Source organism: Drosophila montana, unplaced genomic scaffold (genome assembly GCF_035044405.1).
Source record: "Drosophila montana isolate Dmon_TW-CO22-7 unplaced genomic scaffold, ASM3504440v1 contig_3200_1, whole genome shotgun sequence".
NCBI classification, from domain to species: Eukaryota; Metazoa; Arthropoda; class Insecta; order Diptera; family Drosophilidae; genus Drosophila; species Drosophila montana.
In genome coordinates this window covers 9,267,096-9,290,472 of record NW_026998080.1, presented here as the reverse complement: position 1 = coordinate 9,290,472, position 23,377 = coordinate 9,267,096, and the positions used below count along the sequence as shown (strand labels likewise).

The window sequence follows — 23,377 nt, the reverse complement described above, 5'->3', positions numbered from 1 at the left end:
CAACTAAAAACTTTAAATAATGTTCTAATTTCGAGTATGCGATACCGAACTTGTTCGATTGAACTAGGCAGTAACGTTGCCACCTAAACAAAAATAGTTCCGTCCTATTGTGACGTCACGCGTGTTGCTCAATTTTCTGTTGGCGAGGTGGCAACGCTGCGCAAACGATACCACCGGCTGACAAACGTATCGAGTCAGCCCAATAAGAATCCGAGTTTCAGTATTATAGTAACGTGTGCCGTCGCCAGTGGTAGATATATTCTGTCGGATATCGGATTATGCGTACTGCGTGCGTTTAAAAATCAAAAAAGTAATTACATACAACAACAAAAATTAATGAAAACAGCTGAGTGCTGACAAAACAAGCAAAAAAAAAACAAAAAAAAAATTATAGAAATAAGCCAGTCGTAAACCTTTTGCCCCGTTACAACAATTCACATTAGAAATTTCGATTGTGCAAGTGTATGTAAAATGTGCGCGTAATAAAAAACGAGGGCGCGATATGCACGAGGAGTGAATGGGGCGGGCGGTGGGCAGCAGTCGGCAGGCTCCCACAAAAAATATACATACAAAAATTCTACCTATCACTTTTGCCAGCTTGTTGTTGTTGTTGTTGTTGTTTCTGTTGCTGTCGTCGTCGTCGTCGTCGTCGTTGTTGGCAAGGTTTTTGGGGACGCCTGTTGGGGCTTCTCCTCGTTAGCCTGCCTCACTTTGTGTGCGGGGGTTGGGGTTGGGGGGACAATCAATAAACGCGTTAGACTTGGCTGCAGGGGGGCCGTTGGGCGGTTCGTGGTCAGAAATGCGGCTAAGCGGGAAGGACGGAAGGAGGGGGGGTGGGGGGCGTGTTTGGAATGCCGGTTTCAAATGTTTAATTAACAAGTGCTCCCCACCACCCACCACCCAGCCGCGCAAAATACTTTATCTCGCTCTAATCAGTTGATCTAATTGCGATAACTAGACATGTGTGTGTGTGTGTGTGTGTGGGGGCCTATTACTTAATTAATGTCTATACGTATGAGCGAATATTTGCGGCAATTGTTCATAAATTAATTACGATTGGATTTGGCAAATTTAATTGATATTAAAAGATTGTTAACACATTGACCTTAGACACGCTGATTGGAACAGCGGCTTATCGAATTGGAGTGCGTGTATTGAGGGTTGGAGTATCATCGTCTAACGTAATGCAGTTCCCAATTGGGGTCACGGTCATCGATGCCAAACGGGCGAGTTTTAATAAGCCAAATGCCAATCAGAGCAGCGGCAGGTGTACTCACATATATTCACGCGCGCATTCAAAATTTTTTGTGGGCCTGTGTTAGTGTGTGCGTGTGGTGGGAGTTGTGCAAGCGGACCGAGTGTGTGGAGAGAGAGAGAGGAGAGAGAGCAACTGTTACTCGGTAGACAGGCCCAAAAAGCACAAAGCACAAGTGCAAATAAACAATACAAACAAACGTGCGAAACCCCCACAGACAGACACACACACACACACATACACAGAGAGAGGTATATACATATGTGCGTGTGTGTGCACATACCTATATTGCACTACAAACAGACTTAACAAATTGCTGTGCACACACGCAGAAAATATTCAATGTTTATTTAAGCGCAAATAATTCACAGACACACACACACACACACAATTAATTAAACAATTACATTGCCAAAAAAACGGAATGCGTGTGTGAACAAAGAATACCTTAACACACAGCAAATTGTTCAACTTGTTATTGTTTTTACGAGTTTAACAACTTTGCGGCTCGTATTGGCATAAACAAATACAAATCAGTAAATCTTATTGGAATCGTTGCACCTATTGGACCTGCGACATGATAACGGTTAAATCCAAACCGTTTTATTTTTAATTTGAAAGGCATTCATATATACAAATATGTGTGTTGAGACTGTGTTAACGAAGCATTTTCTCATTTTCTATCAAATCAAATAAAATATATTGTTGAAACATCAAAGATACATTAAATAAACGCACGACAGCAGCAGCAGCAGCAAAAGCAGCAAAAGTTGAAGCTTTGATTTGCCTTCATCTTCGACTGCGCCCTCGCCCTCGCCCTCGCCCTTCCCCTCGCCTATGCTTTGCGCCCTCCGATAAACCCAAACAAGCCAACCCAAAAGTAACAAATTAAATTTGGTTTTAGCCAATAGGAGCAGCAGCAACAACAACAGTAATCATAAGAAGTAAAAAGTCAGTGAGTGGAGACAGCAAGTGAGCGCGAGAGCACAGCACAGAGAGAGGGAGAGAGAGAGAGAGAGAGAGAGCGTGCGAGAGAGAGAGAGAGAGAGACAAACGTCGTTTTGTGGTCTAGCAGCAGCGTCAAAGTCAGGTGAGTGCTTGTTCTTGTTCTTGTTGTTATTGTTGATTTCCATTAGTTTCTTGGCGCGATTAAATATTTTGCGCGCTTATCAATAACTCCCCCAAGGGTGGCATTGCTTGATAAACACATAAATTTATTTTAGCGCTACGCTAGCCCGCTGGCAACGTTGACAATTGCCGTTGAAGTGTGTGCATTAAGTGGCAACGCTGTCGTGCACTTATACTGCTTTTATTTTACCTTAAGTAAATAGTTGCACTTGTTATAAGAGCTTTTCTTTTGTTTTTTGTTTTATGTGACAGACATCCATCTATATCTCGCTCACACACACACACACACATCCATCAAACTCCATCATCTATCAACATTAGCGAGGGGGGGGGGGCGGCAGCGGTCACGTTAGTCACGCGCACACATTTCCAAGCAGCGGCCAGCAGCTGGTGACGTACTTGCTTACAGAAGCCAGGAATGGCAATGGGAACGCTGCTGACATTGACTCTGTGGAAGGTGGGAGTGGGAGTGGGACAGAGCAAATACTAGCGTAGCATATACAATTCAAAAGCCTGCGGCAAGCTACGGCTTCCACTTATCTACTCTCTCTCTCGCTCTCTCTCGCTCTGTCTTTCCGATTTGCTCGCCCATTGCTGCTAACGGTTTTATTCCCATTCAGTTGTGCCCGTCAGCCAGATTCCTTGCATGTCCGCACGTTTCCTACACGAGCCCCAGCGTGTCTTATTCCATTTGGCCATCGGCTGTGGGGCGTTTTATTGATTGTGTTGCGCACCCGGCACAGAACCCGGACGAGATGAATGTAATACACTATTGGAGCTTAACAGTTACCGTGCTCGCTGGCCAGCTTTCATTTAGGCTCGACCGGTAATTAAGCGTGCAGCATATGTAAGGCACATAAAGAGCTTTGTATGCTTTTTTTTCTCTTCTCTTTTTCATAATGAAGAAGCTAAAAAAGTAGCAAGCAAGAGAGGGAGAGAGAGAGGGAGAGAGAGCATATATATATTTTTTAAACATATTTCTTATGTCCTTTAATTAAGTGGAGGGGTTTATTGGGGTCTTGTAATAAGTCATGAAAATGTGTTTTTTTTGTGTGTATGCCGCAGCTCAAAGGCATTTTTATTGACAGCTGCGGAGCGAGCGGCGGGGGGGGGGGGGGGGTAGCCTTACTGCTGTGTGCGTGTGTGTGTGTGTATTACGGGCTTTGCCATTGACAAGGGTTTTTGTGCTGTGTTGCCTTTGCTGCTTCTTGCTCAACATTTTCTTCTTGTTGCACGTGAAAATCCCATCATGAAGACAAGACCCAGGACCTTTGTGTGTAGTTCTTGTTGCCTTTATTACTTTTTCATTTCTCTTAGCGTTCAATTTTCTCGGTTTCTTTCATTCCCTCCCTTTCATTGCGAGCGCCTCTTGTTTGAATTTATGTATTATTTCATTTAGCTGGCTCGTGCGTATCAAAAAGAAATAAACAAAAAAAAGAAGCGAAGGTAAAATTTCGAATTGCTTTTCGCGCGCAGGTGAAAACAATGTCCGATATTCCAAACGAAACGTGTTCTTCTTTCTGTGCAACGCTTTTCGAATGAAAAAAAAAAACAACGGCGAACTTCCCGGCGCATATGCGAATTAGTTTCGGCATAAAGTTTTACCCCTGGCTATGGGATCAAAAATAGAAACGAACAAGCACAATACACACATAAAATTTTTAGCATTGCGCTTAAATAAACAAAACCTCGAAAGGCCAAAAAAATGTTGTGTGGCCAAAAGCAAAATCTCGAGCTAAACGAGAGCTAAGTACGTACAACATGGCGTATGTGCAATTATTTAACGTGTGTATTTTGCCTCACCTGGCCAAAAAGTTAATGCGTCGTGGGGCTTAATACAATTTACCTGTGGCAAAGTTGATTCAATGAATTTAATAAACTTAACTAAACTTAACTGAACTTAACTAAACTTAACTGTTATTAATTAGTTTTCGTTAGCCAGACTTAAGCCCAATTTGACTAGCTAACAAACAAAAGAAGTCTATTAATAAAATATAAAGTTTCTATTTGTGATGAATTGATTGTAAATATTCACACACACACGCACACACACACACGCACACACACAGAAATGTGATACAAAATGATTCACAAATATTGCGCATAATTTGCAATTTGTTATGCATAATAATTGGCCGCAGTTTGTCATCTGATTGTTGGCCATTTATTGCGTGGGAGTTGGCCAAAAAAAAAACACAACAAAACGCGTGACTAACAGCAATCAGCAAAAACATATATATTGATTATATATATACCCCCCCCCCCCCCTCCCCCTGCCCCTCCCTTAACAATATTTGAAAAGATGTTGAAAACATTTTTAGAAAGCTCATAAAAATCCGTTTAATTGCCTTGCCACGAACTAAAAGCCACACAAATTCGACCAAAATGAAAGCGACGGCCTTCAGATCTAGTTACTCTCTCTCTGGACAAACCAACCCAAATCCTTACCCCCCCCCCCCCCCCCTAGATTTTCTATTGCCAGCGGCAAACAGCAAACAATTGCCAAAGTTCATCAATATTTCCATCTAATTTTTGGCGGCATTTTCGATTTATATCCAACAATTAGCTAGGGCCAATAGATAAAAGCTAAATTTATCAGGCCAAATAAATTGCTTTGCCAGTTAAAAAAAATATTACAACTCAAATAAGCCAACTCACAAACAGCTAAGTAAATATGCCGAAGGGAATACTTTTCGGGCTTAAATGGGATAATGAAAGGATGAAGTCGAAGACGAAGATCCTAGCAGCAGCAATTGCTATATAATAGTAATTAAATAAAAATAAAAGAAAATAAATAATAATTATTAATATTAATCCTTAAACTGCATGAGATTTAACCCTTGGTTTAATCGCAGGCCAGAATTAGTTTATCTGATTGGTTGTGTTCTTATTGGAATACTTTTAACTAACTCTTTGCCAACCTTTTGCTTCGATTTGATTGGCACACAATTCAGTTAATCTGCCAAGATTTGCAGAGTAAATCCAAATTAATTCCCCATAAATTTAAAGCACACAGCTCTAATGAATTTTACTTTTCAGTTCACATGCAGCATAACATAATCCTCTTTTCTATGCTCCATTGAGTAGACAGCCAAAGGTCGTCCTTTTGCCCCTCCTTCGGTCGTATGTCAAGCCAGACAAAGGAAAATGAAGCTTTAAGGCTTACATCTATCACACTTTAATTGAGTCCAAGCTCTATTTATACCCTCAAACCATTGAAAATGGGTAAAAAGGGTATGATGTATTTGTGCAAATGTATGTAACAGGCAGAAGGAAGCATCTCCGAACCCATAAAATATATATATATTCTTAATCAGCATCAACAGCCGAGTCGATTTAGCCATGTCCGTCGGTCCGTCTGTCCGTCTGCCCGTCCGTATGTATGAACGCAAGGATCTCAGAACCTATAAGAGCTAGAGACTTGAAATTTAAGCTGTAGGTCCTCCTAGTCCCCGCGCAGATCGAGTTTGTTTCCGATATTCGATAACATGCCCCGTTCCCAAGTAATCGATAAAACTTTACATGTAGCTTCTAGAATAGTATATTTATGTATATATCAAGTATCTTTCATTTTATGCCTATCGCCTGTTGGAAGAAGTGGGTTCAGGGTATCCCCTAGTCGGGAGCTCCCGACTAGAACTTGTTAGTGTTTGTTGTATTGAATAAGGGAACTCTTCTATGGGGGTTAATAATTTGTTTGACTGCACGCTGCTGGCCTGAACTTTGTCCCAAGTCAAGAAAACTGATTAGAAGGCAACTTGTAAATTGCTTATGAAGCTTTCCCAGCCGTCAACTAACTTGACACGCCTGTGGACATACTCTACATAGTCCAACCACTTTTATGCATATAGCACACACTTCAAGGCGAGACTCATTCTTTGAAGATAAAATAATGGCTCGCCAGCTAAAGATAAGAATATGGAGTAGATAAATTTCATTAGGCACTATTACGTGCTGGTTATATATATATATATATATATATATGTATCTATCGCTCGATAAGGCGAGCACGTGAGTTAGCCAATCCCCAAAGCAATTGCCTGACACATTTAAGCCAACATATTGCGCATACGCCGTGTTGTGCGATTGTGAGGGGGGGGGGGGGGATGGGGGGAAGACAAGAACCAATAGCAAACACTAAATGACTTTTAAAAGCCAATTAACGCGCGATATCTGCACCTCATGACATGCTAATATGGCAATATGGTCTGTCAATATGTTCGACATGTCAAATCGAACAAAAAAAAATATCGCTCGATATGTCGCACGCCCGCACAACAACTTTTTGACAGTTCCCCGTTCCCCTTCTCGTTGTTGTTGTTCGGGCCAGGGAATAAAATTGAATTTTGTGCTTGCCACTTCTGGACGGCTTTTCTTATTTTTATTACTGCTGCAGCAACATTTTGTGCCACCGCGCTTCTCTTTTTTTATTAGCAGTAAATTAGACTTTGTGTCGTCGTTCCACTTACAAAATGTTATAAATATAAAAGTACTTGCACGAGGGCAACTCCATGATTCGAGGGCGATTTCTTTTTGTCAATTTAACCATCATACTTGACTTTCGATTCAAAATCCAAATGGATTTTTTAAGGTTTAATTCCAGGAAAATAGATTTCTAGTTCTTTGGGCGGAAATCAAACAGTTTTCCCAGTAAGCTTTGCCAAAAGTGGTTGCTGACCCAATTATGTTCATATGCAGTTAGGGTCAGCAATTTGTATCTCAATTCCTGGCAATTCTGTCAAGGCAACTATCTAATTCAAGGACAATTTTGTGCCAGCTTAGAACTCGGTTTATGATTCTGGGAAATGTATGCGACACAAAACAGAGCAAAACCACAAAGAAATTCGGTAAAGCACAATATTTTAGTTGCTTTATTTTAGTTGTAACTGCTTGGATTTTAAAGTCGATCAATTTTTGAGGGTGTGCTATCGATTAAAGCCCATATAATTTCTGTTATCGATAAACTTGCATCACTTTTGTTCGTCTATCCGCATTATCCATATATATATCCCCAATTCTTATCCGCATTATCCATATATCGCCTATTCTTATCATAGATTTTTGATTATTAGTATCGATTAGGTGCACTATCGATACTATTGAGTCATTATGCAACACTGTTACACATTTTTTAGTATTGTGAACTAGATCAAGTTATCTTTCACTTATTAAACGGCCCTCGCAGCTGTCGCTTTGTGTGTCTTCTGCGCTGCTTTTGTGAAACGCATAAATTTCCAGAAATATATATGTGCCTAGACACATTTATATATTTAATAAAAACTGATGCATGAAAACGAGAACAAGTAATGAAAAAATAAAACGCCGCCCACACGTTGCCGCAAAAAAAATTTGTGTGAATATTGTTTTTTATTTTTTTGACCCAGTCAGCGCGAGGTGAGTCGCAGACTCAATTTTAAACTCGTTCGCATACTTTTGCCGCTGACTGTGACTGTGACTGTGTATATGTATCTGGTCGGTCTAGTTGGCCCGATACGTTATCTACATTTGCGCTACTTGACGCATTTGGCGAGTGCCTAGCCCCAACCCCCTCCCCTCCCCTCCCCTCCCAGCTCCTACCCCGCTGTTGCGTCTCGTCTGTCTTTTGATTGGGCCAACTTTTTTGCTTACTTAATTTAATGCTTATCAAAAGTCATATGCAAAGTTTATATAGAGACAACTGGTGACGTCTTTTGGTCAATCAACTTGTCACGGTTTCGTGGGGTGAGTAGAGGGGATGGGGGGGGGGGGTAGTTTTAATGACACCTCTGCCAAACATGCTGCGAAAATTTGTGGGCTAATTAGAAAAACTTTCATAGAAAACTTTTGACTTACTGATTGCAAAACTTTGCACTTTGCGCTGCGTCTGAGCTGTGCACCAGATATACATATATATATGTATGTGTACATCCAGTGATTGAATGACTGACTGACTGACTGACTGACATTCATAATATTATCAGGCTGTCCCGCTGCTGCTGCTGCTGCTTCTGCTGTGGTTTGCAGCGCGCAAAACTTTGCCTTTAATCGATTTAACAATTTGCCTCAGCGGCTGCCCCAAGGCCAGTTTAGATTGTTGTTGTTGTTGTTGTTGTGGGGGAGGCAAACATAAAAGTCAAAGGCATTACAACAGCTGTGTGACGTCAATTGGCAAGACTCTCGCCTGAGCCAATTGCGCTCCAAATGCAAATAGCCATAGCCAAAGATAAAGTTAACTTCACTTCACTTCAGCTCAGCCTCCCACATGACAGCCCACAATGGAGCACATGGAGCTTAAATAAGTGGGCGTAGCTGTACTTATGAATAGTCAGTCATAGGTTTTTTTCTGATACTTTTTTTTCTATTTCCATGTGTGGGCTGTTGCACACTTGACTTGTGTGCCTTACTTTGCAGCCAACACATTTAATAAAACTCTAGTTGTTCACTTTTCATATATAACAACAATATCGCTTACCGCTGGAAGATGTCGACTTTGGTATATCAGCGCTCCAAATCTTGCAAAGAAAGCCAAAACAGTTGAGCTGAAAACAAAAAAGAAAGTCAATTTCATTAGTCAGGCTGCGAAGCTTGTAAACCGTTTAAGAAGAACGCATAAAGAGACTTAGAGAACATAAAAACAAGTAAGAGGTTCTAGTTGGGAGCTCCCGACTAGGGGATACCCTCTGAACCCTCTTCTTCCAACAGGCGATAGGTATAAAATGAAACATACTTGATATATACATAAATATACTATTCTAGAAGCTACATGTCAAGTTTTATCGATTACTTGGGAACGGGGCAAGTTATCGAATATCGGAAACAAACTCGATCTGCGCGGGGACTAGGAGGACCTACAGCTAAAATTTCAAGTCTCTAGCTCTTATTGGTTCTGAGATCCTTGCGTTCATACATACGGACAGACGGACAGACGGACGGACGGACGGACGGACAGACGGACAGACGGACGGACGGACATGGCTAAATCGACTCGGCTGTTGATGCTGATCAAGAATGTATATACTTTATGGGGTCGGAGATGCTTCCTTCTGCCTGTTAGATACATTTGCACAAATACATTATACCCTTTTTACTCATTTTCAATGGGTTCACGGTATAAGTAAGTTCCGACTCTGCAAAGCTTGTAAGCCGTTTAAGAAAAATGCATAAAGAGACTGAAAAGAACATAAATATTAAGTTCAGAGCCCAGCCTCTAACTAGCTCTTATTAAAATCATAAACTAACTGCTCGAGACTGTATAACAATTAAGAAAATTTGGGCTATTATGCAATTGTCTGGCTGTGTGCGGCCCGTAAACGTTTAAGTATGCCGCACAAAGAGGAATGAGAAAAAAACGAAATGTGCACACACCACCAAAACATACACAAATTAAGAGGATTTATTGAATAATTTGTTCACTTAAAATTAAACCTAAAAAAATAATAACTAGACTCAACTAGAATTTCAACTGAGCCACAAACTGATTTAGATATTCCTGCTGTTAAATCTGCACAGCCTTTTGAGCGCTCAAAATTGTCACTCTGATTTTAAGGGAAATATGTTTGGCCAATTGATGTTGCGAACTGCCGTCTATTTGTTGTGACAGCCACATTTGCCCGTTTGCCATTTGCCCGTTTGCCATTGGGCGTTAACTGTGGCCAGCACCTATCGAAAGTTGGCTAAGCGAATTATGGCCCGGCTGGCCTGACATTGGCTGTGACAGTGTGGGTTCTGGCTGGCTGGCTGGCTGCTGCTCTAATCAAATTTGTTGCCTCGCACTTGCAACATTTCGTGTGCTATGCATTTTAAGTGCGCCCCAAGCATTAAAGCAATTGAATTTAGTTGTGGCGCATAAACTTGTCTCAAGGGAACCTTTAGAGAACCTAAATGTACTAAAGGCTTTAACAGGCACTTTAATGTGCTGTCAAATAAATTTTAACTACCTCTTGGTAAATATTTAACATGAACTGAGCAGCTTGTAGTGCATTTATGCGTTGATATGGCAGCATCGAAAAGTTTGCCAGCTGAATGCGATTTGAACTAAGTGCTAAGTCTCCTGCTAAGAGAACTTTTTGATGCTTTAACAGGCAATTTAAAGTGCTATTAAATAAATTGTCATCGAATTTACTTATGGACTTAACAATCAGCTACCAAATAACTACTTCATGATAAATATTAAACATGAACCTGCCATCTAGCAATGCATTTATGCCTTGATGTGGCAACTCCTGATAGTTTGCCAGCTAAATACGACTTGAACTAACCTGCCAACTCGTTCACAAGTGAACCTTTAGAAAACTTGAATGTTAAAGTACCTGTTAAGGCCTTAACATACACTTTAACATTCTGTTGAATTCATGTATGGACTTAACAATAACCCACCAAATGACTACCTCATGATAACTATTTAACATGAAGCTGCCAGCTTATAATGCATTTACGCATTGATATGGCAACACCGAATAGCTTGCCAGCTAAATATGATTTGAACCAAGTGCTAAGCCTCCTGCAAGCTCGTTCTCAAGAAGCTTTTAGAAAACTTAAATATACTTTAACAGGCACTTTAACAATAACCCACCAAATAACTACCCCATGTTTAATACTTAACATGAAGCTGCCAGCTTTTAATGCATTCACGCATTGATATGGCAACGCCTGATATGGAAACTAAGAAATTTCTTAGCCGCCTTGCCAGCTCCTTCTCCTAATCAACTCTGCGCTACGCAGGCGTTGCCATATTTGCATACAAACAACATTTTCAACTACCTGTCGAAAAGTCAATTTATGCCAATTAACATGAACTTCGTCGGGCAATTGAGACCTAAATTTAGACCTAAATCGAGTTTTATTTAAGTCGTCTGCTTACTCGACTGCATATTTGATGAGCGTGAAATGAAAATGATAGGAACAAAAATTTTACGTATTTTTCGTGGTGATTTTCTTTGTGTCGTCGCCCCAACAAAAAGCATGTTGATTAGTTTTTTTTTTTGCCGTCGCCTTTTCTTTGGCAAGTTTCTTAAAAAATTGACTTTCATTGTTTGTTTAAAATTGTTTGCTTACGACTTTGCTGCTGCTGCTGTTGTTATTTTGTTGGCTGCTTGTTAAAAATTGTCACAAGTTTTTTGAGTGCCGCCTTGTTTGCACACTTCTGTTGCCCTTTGCCCTTGTCTCGCAATTCCCATCAATTTTGTGTGTGTGCGTTGTGTCCAGTGAAAAAAAGGTTCAAATTTCATTGTTGCCGCTATCTTGTGCGGCTTAAAAATGTTGCTGCATGTTAAGATGCCTAAAGTGCGGTAAATTTGTCAAAAGCTGTGCGCGACCCAAAGCGACCCCTGGCATAACATTCAACTCGTGCCCCCATCCTTCCACTATATGCCCTTTCAGTGCACAGCAAATGAAGCCTTCAAACTGGAATTTTGTTTGTTTTCTTGTGCATGGTCAAGCGGTTCGGCTTAACTTTTTCTGCGAAGCTTAAGCTTAAATGCAAAGCTAATACCTTCACCTGTACACACAAGTATGTATATATATCTCTATACATATATATATATATGTTGTGTATGGACTCTTCTTTTTGAATGAGGTTTTCATCGATTCAGCTTATCGTGCACTTAACCCAAATAAGCGTAGCCAACTTTAAGCTGATATCAGTATTGATTACACATTAAAGGTATGCCTTGTTAAAAAATTAAATAAATATTATAATTTATCAGTTGCATTGCAAAATAACTTACAATTTCAAGCGGATTGCAGTCGCAATTTATATCGATTGGACATTAGAGTGTTAACATGCTAATACTATATTACTGTAATTCATATGCAGTGTTGCAAAGTTACTTAAATAAGCGCAGCCAACTTCAAGCTGATCGCAGTCGCAATTTAAATCGATTACACATTAGGGGTATGCTTGTTTTAAGATGCCTTGATATTCATATTAAGTTATAATAATTTAATATTATTTTAATTAATTAGAAGTGTTGCAAAATTATACAAATAAGCGCAGCTAACTTCAAGCTGATCGTAGTCGCAATTTAAATCGATTACACATTAGGGGTATGCTTGTATTCAAACGCCTTGATATTAATATTTATTAATTATTGTAATTAGTTATCATTAATGTGGTTAATATTTATATTAAATTTTTATTATTATATCTTATAGTTTTTATATGTAACTTTATATCCATTCGAGATAATCAAAGCTTTTTTCGAGCACACACAGAAGTAATAGGGCATAAAAAGTCCAAATTAAAAGCTTTAAATCGAACCGTTTTAGATAGGGGGACCCAAAAATAAGAAAAAAACAAAACAAAAAAAACAACTAAACGAAAACTCGCCCACACATGTTTTTCAAGTATACAAGGTTCTTTTCTTATATGGCCCAGGTTATTTAAATATTTATGATGCCGAATAGATAATAGCTATACAACTTTGTGTGTGATTTTCATTAGAATTTTGCTTTGAAAATTTGCCACGCGCAACAACAAAGCTGTGTGTGTGTGTGTGTGCGGGTGTGTGTGTGTGTGTGTGTGTGCCATGCAAAAAGCACTTCAAACTTTACGCAGTTAAGTCAACAAAAACAACAATAATGACAGCACACACACACACATGTAGTATTGTATGCCACACGGCCACGCCCACACGCCTTTGACCAAGGGACAATGAAAAGTTCGCAACAAAAAAAATAAAATAAAATAAAATGGAAAAATGGCAAAGCTGTTGCTTGTGGCATATAGGTAAAAAAAATAAATAAAATAAAATAAGAAATGGGAGCGTAAGCGACAACTTATGTTTATTTATGGGCACATATGCTGCATGTCTTTGTGTGCGAGTGTGCGTGTGTGTGTGTGTGTGTGGGCGGGTGTTTGTGTGCACTTGGCATTTACACACACTCACACGCGCAAGCACACACATTAAGCAAAACTTGCATATGCACTTTGTGTGCGCAAAAAGCGCAACATGTTTTCCCTTTGCATAACCCTTTGGCATACGCCAACCTGATGAGATGACATAACTATATGTTATGTGTGCTATATAGTCGAGCTTTAACTAAAGCTATTTATATTAGTTTAGGCAGCAATTAACTTAAAGTTGGCTGCGCTACTTTAGACAAACTGCCCGATAGGATGAAGTTATCGATATGAGATGAAGCTGCGATCAACTTGAAGTTGGCTGCACTTTATATGAGAACTTCTTTAAAAGAAAATACAAACTTCTTTATTTCATTTTATTAGGCATCTTATTTACCACTAAAGTTGGCTGCGGTACTTTAGACCAGCTGTCCGATAAGTTAAAGTTATCGATATGCGATGAAGCTGTGATCAACTTGAAGTTGGCTGCGCTTTATATGAGAAGCTCTTTAATTCAAAATACTAAAATCTGGCAAAATAAAAAGTAGCTTCTTATTAATTATTAAAAAAAATCTTCTACTTTTCTTGAACCACACAATCGATAATCTATCATTAAACAGTTTATAACATTATTTCAACCATTTGATATAAAAGCAAAATCAAAATTTGATTCGATTTGCCTGATAAGTTGCAAATAAGTTGAAATGAACAATAATTACGCATGTTTAAACAAACGTAAACGATTTCATTTTAAAAATATTTGCTGGCTATTTATTTATTTGCGATAGAGCATTTCGACAAAAATCTCTTTTAAATGATGCAATTAATTTTTTGCGGTACTGTACAAACAAATCGTTAGCCATTTGTTTGGCAATTGTCTGAGCTATTCGGGCTGTTCTGGTGTTTAGCAGCCAGCGGGTTAAGTGGCCATAACCGCAAACGCATTTGGCTAGCAGCAACACAATTTGCTCCCACTTCTAGATATATGTATGTATGTATTCAAACATATATGACGACTTGTACCCGTTCAAAATGGGGTGAGAAATAATGGCATTATGGTTTTGGGCATATGTAAGTAACAGGCAAAAATATCTATAGCTCTAATTATCTCTAAAACCGACACGTTGATGCACTCACGCAGACGGACAAGACTAGACAAACTCGGAAGATATATGTATATAATTTTTTTTCATTATATCTCGTTCCATTTCCCGCGCAGAACTATATTATTACAACTAATCGATAACTTTTCATAAAATCGATAAAAATCACTATCGAGACACTGTTTCTGTGCCTATCTCGATTAATCGATAACTGTTCATAAAATCGATACAACTCGTTATCGAAAACCTGTTTTTTTGTGCATATCTCAAAGCTTATGAGAGCTAGAGACACCAAATTTGCTATATAGAGCCTCGTATATTAAACACAGATTCAAAAAATATATCAGATTGCATTTCCACACAAAATTGCATTTATAAATATATACTATATATATATTCTTGATCTCGATCTAACCATGTCTGTCTGTTCGTCAGTACATACAAAAGTTAGAGATATAAAATTTCAAATACATACATATTTCACTTTTCTTCAATATCTATTTTCATAATATCGATAAATATCGATTTTGTCGCAACTCTACATTCCCCTCAAAATTGTATGCCATTTTGTATTTTATTTTGATATATTTCTATATGTCTATACCATACGCAGAGTAGATTATAATTTTCTACAATATCTCCCATATTTGCATTATATCGATAAATATCGATTTTAAGACTACTCCACATTCTTCTCAAGGCGTAGACCTTATATGCCACATTAAATTTGAAAATTTTGTAAAAATAAAAATGCATTTTCTCAATTAAGTATGACAGCTCGGTGCTGGGCACAGGGTATTTGCAAGTCGGGCACGCCCTGCTAAAACACTTGTTTGTTTCTTCTTCTTTTTTTGTTTTGTGCAAAAATAAGTGCGACAATTTTGTAGATTTGAATATTTAAATATGCATATGGCGAGTGTTTGTCGTGTAAAATGGCCTCTACTTTAATTTATAGCTGTGGCAAATGTCACTCGAGCGTTGCAAGCTTTTGTTGTTCATGTTGTTGTTCTTGTTGTTGTTGTTGTTGTTGTCGTTGTTGTTGTTGTTGTTGTTGTTGTTGTGACAGCTAACATTCCATTTGGACGGCAAACGATATCTTTACGACTTGGCACAGTTTATAATGTGGGTGAATTGATTGCAGTGGCCATTAAACGGGGTGTGTGTGTGTGTGTGTGTGTGTGGTCTGAGTGATGTGTTCCCAGACTGGTCTGCATACATTAGCTCCCATATATGTGCATATATATATATTTATTGTTTATTCAGTTGCGCTGTCCAAAAGCAGCTAATCTGAAGTGCAAATTCAAATGCAGTCGCAACCAACACTCGACCAATGACAGCAGCAGGACACACACTCAACACACACACACAACACACACACACGCATACTTGACGTCAGCAGCCACAGCCTTGGGCACACTTCCTGCACACACACACACACACGCACACAACTTCATGTGTCATCATGGGCCTGACATTAATGGGCCCGGCTGACCAAGCGGACTGTTGGGATGGGGGGGAGGGAAGCGGTTTGCTGGCCAAGTTAAGTGATTTCCAATGCAGTTGCATTTGTCGTGCAAGTCATTTGCATAAATGTACCGCAAAATCACAAAGTTGCAACAACAACAACAACAGCAGCAATAAAAACAAACCAAATGTTGGGAAAAACAACTAAAAATTTAGGTTTGTTTTGCACATTTTGCCGCTTGTTTAGCACATTTTGCACATTAACCCACATGCAAAAAGGAAATGCTTTGTGTATGTGTGTGTGTGTGTGTGTGTGTGTGCGTGTGTGTCTATTGTTTCGCGCACGGCGGCCATTTTGCATGAATATGGGCCCAAGTCGAAGGCATTTTGCATAATTATCCATTTAGCTGAGCGAATTGTTTTTTGTTTATTTTTTTTTTTTTTGTAGTGTTTTTTCAGCAATGCCGCGACCCAGTTTTTTAAGCAAATTACAAATGAGTTCTTGCTGCTGAAAATTAACTTACATATATCTGTCTTTAGCTTGGCTTGTGCCTTGTCTCAAGGCTTTTAGCTGGTAAAGCAAATGTTCCTTGTGCTCGAGAGATATGTGAGACTAGCGCGGCGCTGCCTTGGCTTAACTTGGTCAAAAGGAAGCCCAATTTGGCAACAACATTTTTGCTTGAAATTCCTGCTTAAATGTATAGTCCTTTATAGGCTCAGCTTCAATATTTTTGCAGCATTTTAAATTTGATTTTAATTTGGCTTTGTATTAAATATGCATTAATATTTTAAAAGCGACTATTTTTAATTTTAATTTTTTGCATATATATATGTATATTAAATCTTTTCTTTTTTATCAATGAATATTCATAATTTAATCAACTTTAAATTAATTCAGATTTTTAAATTTAAATCAAAGCTGTTAATATTTTAAAGTCTCTCGTATTTATTTTAAAATGGTGCCAAATTTTCCATTATATAAATTAATATTTAAATTTCAATCAAATTTAAATCATGTTTAAGCTCTCGTATGTATTTTAAAATGTGCATAATTGGCTTTAAGCCGAATTAAATATTTTTAATAAATGCATTCTTTATACACTCTTAATTGCGCCTGCTAAATAAAATAAATTTAATTTTTGTTTTTTTTTTATAAATTTTTTCTCTACTGCTGCAAGCAACGTTTGGAATAGGCTTCCCTTATGTGATACAATTGCAGTATCGATTAATAAAGATTTTACCGACTTTAAATAGTTACAATAGACGACTATTGTGAACGTTTGGCACCCCTAGCTGGCCTAGTTGTTAAATCTTTAAGCGCTTGCAGACGCTTTCAAATGGCAATTGCAATGAATAGCCTATATGCAACTGCGAGCTATGCCAATTTGTGCTAACTAGCTTAAACAGTGCCTAAATACGAATACAAGCAACGGCAATTGATGCTGTCTCTGTGTGTGTGTGTGTGTGTGTGTGCGTGCGTGCGTGCGTGCGTGCGTGCGTGTGTGTGTGTCTTGGCGCTGTTTGTGGCTCGCAGCGAATATTGAGCGCATAAATGTATGCTACACTAATTGCTCGCTTGTGTTTGAGTGTGTATCTGAATTTGCTGCCCCTCTCTCTCTCCCTCTCTCTCTCTCACACACACACTCTAAAATTCACTTGATATTTATGACTGTGCCTTGCTGTTGTTATTGCTTTTGTTTTCCAGCCTTGTTAATGACAGAACAAAACACTTTTAATTATCAGCACGCACACACACATACACACAGTTACACACACATGGGCGTCCCTCATAGGGGACTTGTGCGCTTCATTTATCGACTGAATGTCATGCAATATGTCTCAAAGCAAACGCAACCAACTGAAACTTATGCTCTGCGGGCAATCTGAATGTCTGCTTCGGCTCCCTCCACGCCATTATCTGGGCCCAATTGCCATGTTGTTAATTGCCAAAAAAAAGAGAAAAAACCCAACAGCAACAATAACAAGAACTGGGCTCATGCGCGAGCTCCGTTGCCCTTTTTATATCTTATACGTTTTTTTTTGTTGTTATTTGAGGTTTGTTTGTGCTCAGCACGCGCCGCTTAACAGCCACGCGCAGCAAATTTACCAAAAAAGTGGGTTTTAAATTAAACGCAGGCAACAACAGCAGCAACAACAACAACAACAGGAACAGCAACAACAACAACAATAACAACAACAATTACAGCAACAACAACTGGCAGAACATTTTATGGCAGTGCGTCGTGTAGATAAACGTTTTGTTACAGCACATAATCGCCGTAGATGCTTGTATTTAGCTACATAGATACACAGACACACAGATACACAAGCGCACAGTAGCCTTTATGTGTGTGTGTGTGTGAGTGTATTTGTCGGCGTGTGTGTGTGTGTGGGTGCCTTTAAAAAGCAGCTGCGTTTGCCTTGTAATTGCGCTCTAATTTAACGCTAATGAGCGCCAAATCATTTGGCCAGCCAGTTTGTCATTCCATCACCATCATCATCATCATTAACATCATCATCATCAACAAGCACAAGCTCATGATTATCATCTCGTTTTAAAACAAGACATGAGAGAGGGAAGTTTTCAGCTTTATGAAAATTATGCGTAGGCACTTTTGCATATTTGAAGCGTCTATTTATTTATAGCCTTAGCCCCAGTCTTAGCTCTAGCTTCATCTACATCTTTTGTCTTTGATGGCAGAGGCCAAGGGGAAACGGATGCCGGTTGGGTCTCGGGTTTACAGCTCCCCGGGCGAGTTCAAGTCCATTGCAGCTGCCGCCGCCGCCGCCCGCTTTCATTGTCTGGCTTTTGTTTCAGGGATTAGTTTTAAAAGCATTAACTTTGCGACCAACTTGATGCTAAGGTCAGGCACATTAAGTATGAGATTTATCCATAGAGCGGATAGCCCAGTCGCAGCCTTGGCCGAAAACTGTCGCACAAACTTGCCTTTTAATGGCCAATACCAGGTTATTCTACAATGTGTATAAGCTTCAAGGATATACAGTCTATTAAATTATGTCTGCAGAAACAGCCTAAGTTTTTCTATAAAAAAAAAGCCAAGCCAAGCCAAGACTTGATTTGAGTTATAGATTGCTTTTGTATTTGCAATGAAACCAACAGAAAGAACTATCGATAACATAGTTTCGATAGTTTGTGTTCTTACTATCGATAATATATATAGAAGAAATGAGTGATAGATTACTTTTCATTTGCAATGATTCTAAAGGACACATCATCGATAACACGGTTTCGATAGTTTGTGTTCTTACTATCGATACTACATATGAAAGCAATGAGTTGCAGACTTTCCCATTCCACTCATTTTAAAAGGTGCAGCAATCGATAACATAGTTTCGATAGTTTGTGCTTTTACTATCGATAATACATAACGGAACAAATGAGTTCTAGATTATTTCGATAGCTTTTGCGATACATCGATAAGATGGTTTCGATAGCTTGCAATCTTACTATCGATACTATATAACAAAAGCAATTATTCTCTTTTATTCAGAATTTCCTTCCAAATACGGTCAAACCTAACTCACATTCAACTTTCTTATGCAATTTCCACAACCAAATTTAAGACCTAGTTCAATTTTAAATTGAGTTCACATTAAATTTTCAGAAACATCGCATTGGCTTTACGATTCTATTGAACTGAAATAAATTTTACTTGCCAGACAATTTTATGCGACATGGTTATGTGATAAGAGAAAAAATAAAAAAACGAAAATGAAACTCAAATGCCAATGCCTTGAAATATTGCAAAACGATTTTAAATCTTATGCTTGCGAGAACAAATCCAATAGATTATAAAATAATTGAATCAAAGACAAAGAGTGAACGGGATGGCAACAGAGTTAACGTCAAAGGTTAACTGACAAGTCGTCGTGTTCATCGTCGTCGTCGTCGTCGTCGACGTTGCCATCGCACGCAATCAAAAACCGAATGCGAACAAATTGCGTTGAATTGACAACGAAATGTGATATATACAAGTCATTGGACACCCCGTTGCCGCCTCTCCAGTCCAATTTCTGACAGCAACTTTTACTGTCTGCTCTGAAATTCAATTTGACAGCAACAGCTTTAAAACCTCTTTCCAAATGACTGTTTGGGTGCCTCTATTTGTCGACCTACCAATATTCCACTCGCTTTAGGGGTCGGTATGAGTCAGCATTTGGGTTTAAGCAAAATGTAAATGGCGTCAGAATTACCTGCTACACATCGCTATCTGCCTGTCAACTCATTTCGCAGCCTTTTCCACTCTTCCCTGGTTACCCCGTGCTGAATACTACACGTTTTTTAATGCATACTTCTTTCTGCCTACTCAGTACCTTTTAATCGTTACAGTCTATTCCCTACTCGTTACTCCCTTCTCGTTAGGTCCTACTCGCTATACGCTCTTGACTTATGATTGTTTCCTGCTCAGTATCCTCCTGTTCTTAAAGGATACTTCCCTAGGCTTAGTCGTTGCAATATACCCCTTACATGTTACTCCCTACTCGCTACTCGTTACTTTATACTCGGTACTCGCCACTTATTCCCTACTACTTCTATTTTTTATACATACTTCCCTATGCCAACTCTTTACCATCTATCTCTTAACTATTCGTTACTTCCTACTCGTTACTTCCTTCTCGTTACTTCTTACTCGCTACTCGTTACTCTCGCTATTGCCAACTCTTATTCCCTGCTTATAACTCCCTATACCATTTATCCCTACAGAGTACTCCCTACTCGTTACTTTCTACTCGCTACTCGTTATTCCCTGCTCGCTACTCTCACCCCTATTTATTCCTACTCAGTACTCTCTACTCGTTACCCCCTACTCGCTACTCATTACTCGTCGCTTATTCACGTTGAGCGTGTTAATAAATCAATACCCAGGCGTCGTATTTTGACAAACATTTCAAGCTGATAACCTTTTTACTTTCACACCGCTGGAGCTGAGGGCCAGCACACACCTTGAATACGCGCACACACGCACGCACACACACACACACAAATGTACACACACTCACTTATGCACACACAATGCAAAAACAAATAAGCATTTTGCCATTAAAGTTGCGTGACGAACTGAAATTTGCGCCAAAGACTCGCGGGAGTCGTTCTTTTGCTTCTTTTTATATTTTTTATTAAGCTCCTCTGTTACACACAAATTTGTGTGTGAGTGTGTGTGGCTCTGACATTTACGGTTGTTGCGCTGCTCGCTGCTGTTGCCGTGTGCCCGTCTATAGCCAGCTCTGGTTTTTGGGTTTCAGGTCTCAGACCCTCGCATCTTTTCAGCTTTTGCCTGGGCGCCTGGAAGTATGCCTCGAAATTGCTTTGATGCCGCGCTCGCTTGTGTGTGTGTGTGTGTATGTGTGTACCTGTGTTAACGTATGTGTGCGTCATATTTGTTGTCACAATGAACGAGACGCGTGTTTTAGCGTGGCGACGGCTTTATGGTTGGGCCGAGTGTAAGTCGTCGTCTGCATGGCCACCCACCACTCAGGACAACTTTTGCTTGACTTGCGGAAAATTAAGTGCTTGTCGCAGGGCAAAAGCGAATTCTTTTTTTTTCCTTCTCGGCTTGCCACTTTGATGCATTGACCGGAAAAGACTGAATGCAAAACACAGTTACCCAAAAAAAAAAAAGTACGATGAATTATGAGCAGGTGTCGTTGAAAATACATTTAGTTAAATGTCAGTGAATACATTGTAGGAAAATTAAATAAAACATAAGCTGTGCCTTCTTTATGCACAATTAAATTCCCTTCGAATGTTAAATCTTCGTTTTAGTCATTTATAACTGCGATCTGGCAACGCCTCGTGGCAGTTCTGGTCAAATGCTTTGAGAGCTGGCAACTCTTTTATTTTATTCGCATGTCAAATATTTACAATGACGTTTAAGTGTAGCTTGCAACTTTCGAAATATAGTCAAAAAAAGAACGAAATAAAATTAATTAGGATGCCAATTTAAAAAACATCCTTCATATAATTCGCATGTCAAATATTTACAATGACTTTTAAGTAGCTTGCAACTTTCGAAATACAGACAAAATAAAAATGTGATAAAATTAATTTGGCTGCTAATTTAAAAAAATCCTTCATATTATTCGCATGTCAAATATTTACAATGACGTTTAAGTAGCTTGCAACTTTCGAAATACAGCCAAAAAGAGAATGAGTTAAAATTAATTCGGCAGCTAATTTAAAAAAAATCCTTCATATTATTCGCATGTCAAATATTTACAATGACGTTAAAGTAGCTTGCAACTTTCGAAATACAGACAAAATAAGAATGTGATAAAATTAATTCGGCTGCCAATTTAAAAACAAATATCGAGCAATGAAAAAGTATTTTCCTAATTAGCAAAAAGCCAATTTTCCCTCAATTTATCAATCTGCAAATTAGCAAAATTTACCCAGCTTTTTAAGCGCATCTATTTACATTAACATACCCCCATATATATATATATATATATGTATATATATGTGATATGGGCAATTCGCAATGTTGTGCAATCTCTCTGTTTGCCTCTTTTGGGGCAAAAGTCAAGTGGCAAATGGTTGCGAGTGGGGCATAAATTGGCCATCTAATGGGCTTACATGCAGCATATTAAAATGTAGTTTGCTGGCTGCTTCAACAATTGCAATGAAAATCAAATATTAATTATGCATTTTTGGCCAGCCGCAAAACTTTGCAGCTTGCTGGCCAAAAATGCGGGCCAACTTTTTAGGTTGCCACAGCAGCATTTCAAGTGCTGCCCGATGGGAATTTGTATTTATTTTATTTTGCTCTGGCCATAAAATGCCATCTCGTTTTTGTTGTTGTTGTTGTTGTTGGCCAGGTGCTGCGTCAATTGAAAATCTGCATTTACCAGCTGGCCATATCGTTTTTGCAGCATTTTTCAATTGATTTGCTTTGCACTTTACTTGCAAATTTCCGCGTCATGCTAATTGGCAAAAAACGGCTGTTAAATATTTATAAATGAAAACCATAATTATGGGGTTTATTAAAGTATTTAAATATGCAGGGCACTTTAATTTGCTAACGAGCGTCACGAATATGGAATGTATTTAAAAAGCGAGCCACACTTTCTACAAACAACAAATTGACGAGTATCGCGTTTTTATCGCCTTCTTATCTTTCATTAGAAGTTAGTTTAGCATATTTAAGAGACTTCTATGTTAGGAAAAAGAAAAGATAAGCTCTTTTAGCCTTTCGTCAAGTATCGCATAACTTTCGCCTCTTTATCGCCTTCTTATCTTCCTTTAGAAGTTACCCTCAAGTCTCGCCTAACTATCGCATTTTTATCGCCTTCTTATCTTCCATTTAGTTAGTTTAGCATATTTAAGCGATTTCTATGTTAGAAAATGAGACAAGCGTTTCGCCAATCTAACGCTCTTTTACCCTTTCGTCAAGTATCGCCTAACTATCGCCTCTTTATCGCCTTATTATCTTCCTTTAGAAGTTACCCTTTCGTCAAATATCGCCTAACTATCGCATTTTTATCGCCTTCTTATCTTCCTTTAGAAGTTAGTTTAGCAAGCGTTTCGCCAATCTAACGCCCTTTTACCCTTTCGTCAAGTATCGGCTAACTATCGCATATTTATCGCCT

At 38.9% G+C, this 23,377-nt stretch overlaps 1 protein-coding gene across 3 annotated transcripts in view; it reads left to right on the top strand.

The window, feature by feature from the left end:
* The first annotated feature begins 192 nt into the window (after window positions 1-192).
* Window positions 193-23,377, top strand: part of Pka-R2 (cAMP-dependent protein kinase type II regulatory subunit) — a 46,053-nt gene continuing 22,868 nt past the window's right edge. Inside the window, exons 1-2 of one of the 3 annotated variants that reach the window (XM_064687352.1) lie at window positions 193-310; window positions 2,160-2,345. The gene's annotated coding sequence lies outside the window, so the exon portion shown is untranslated. Of the gene's footprint in view, window positions 311-1,959; window positions 2,346-23,377 lie in introns of those variants that run through there. The other 2 variants (XM_064687351.1, XM_064687354.1) reach the window with 2 other exon arrangements.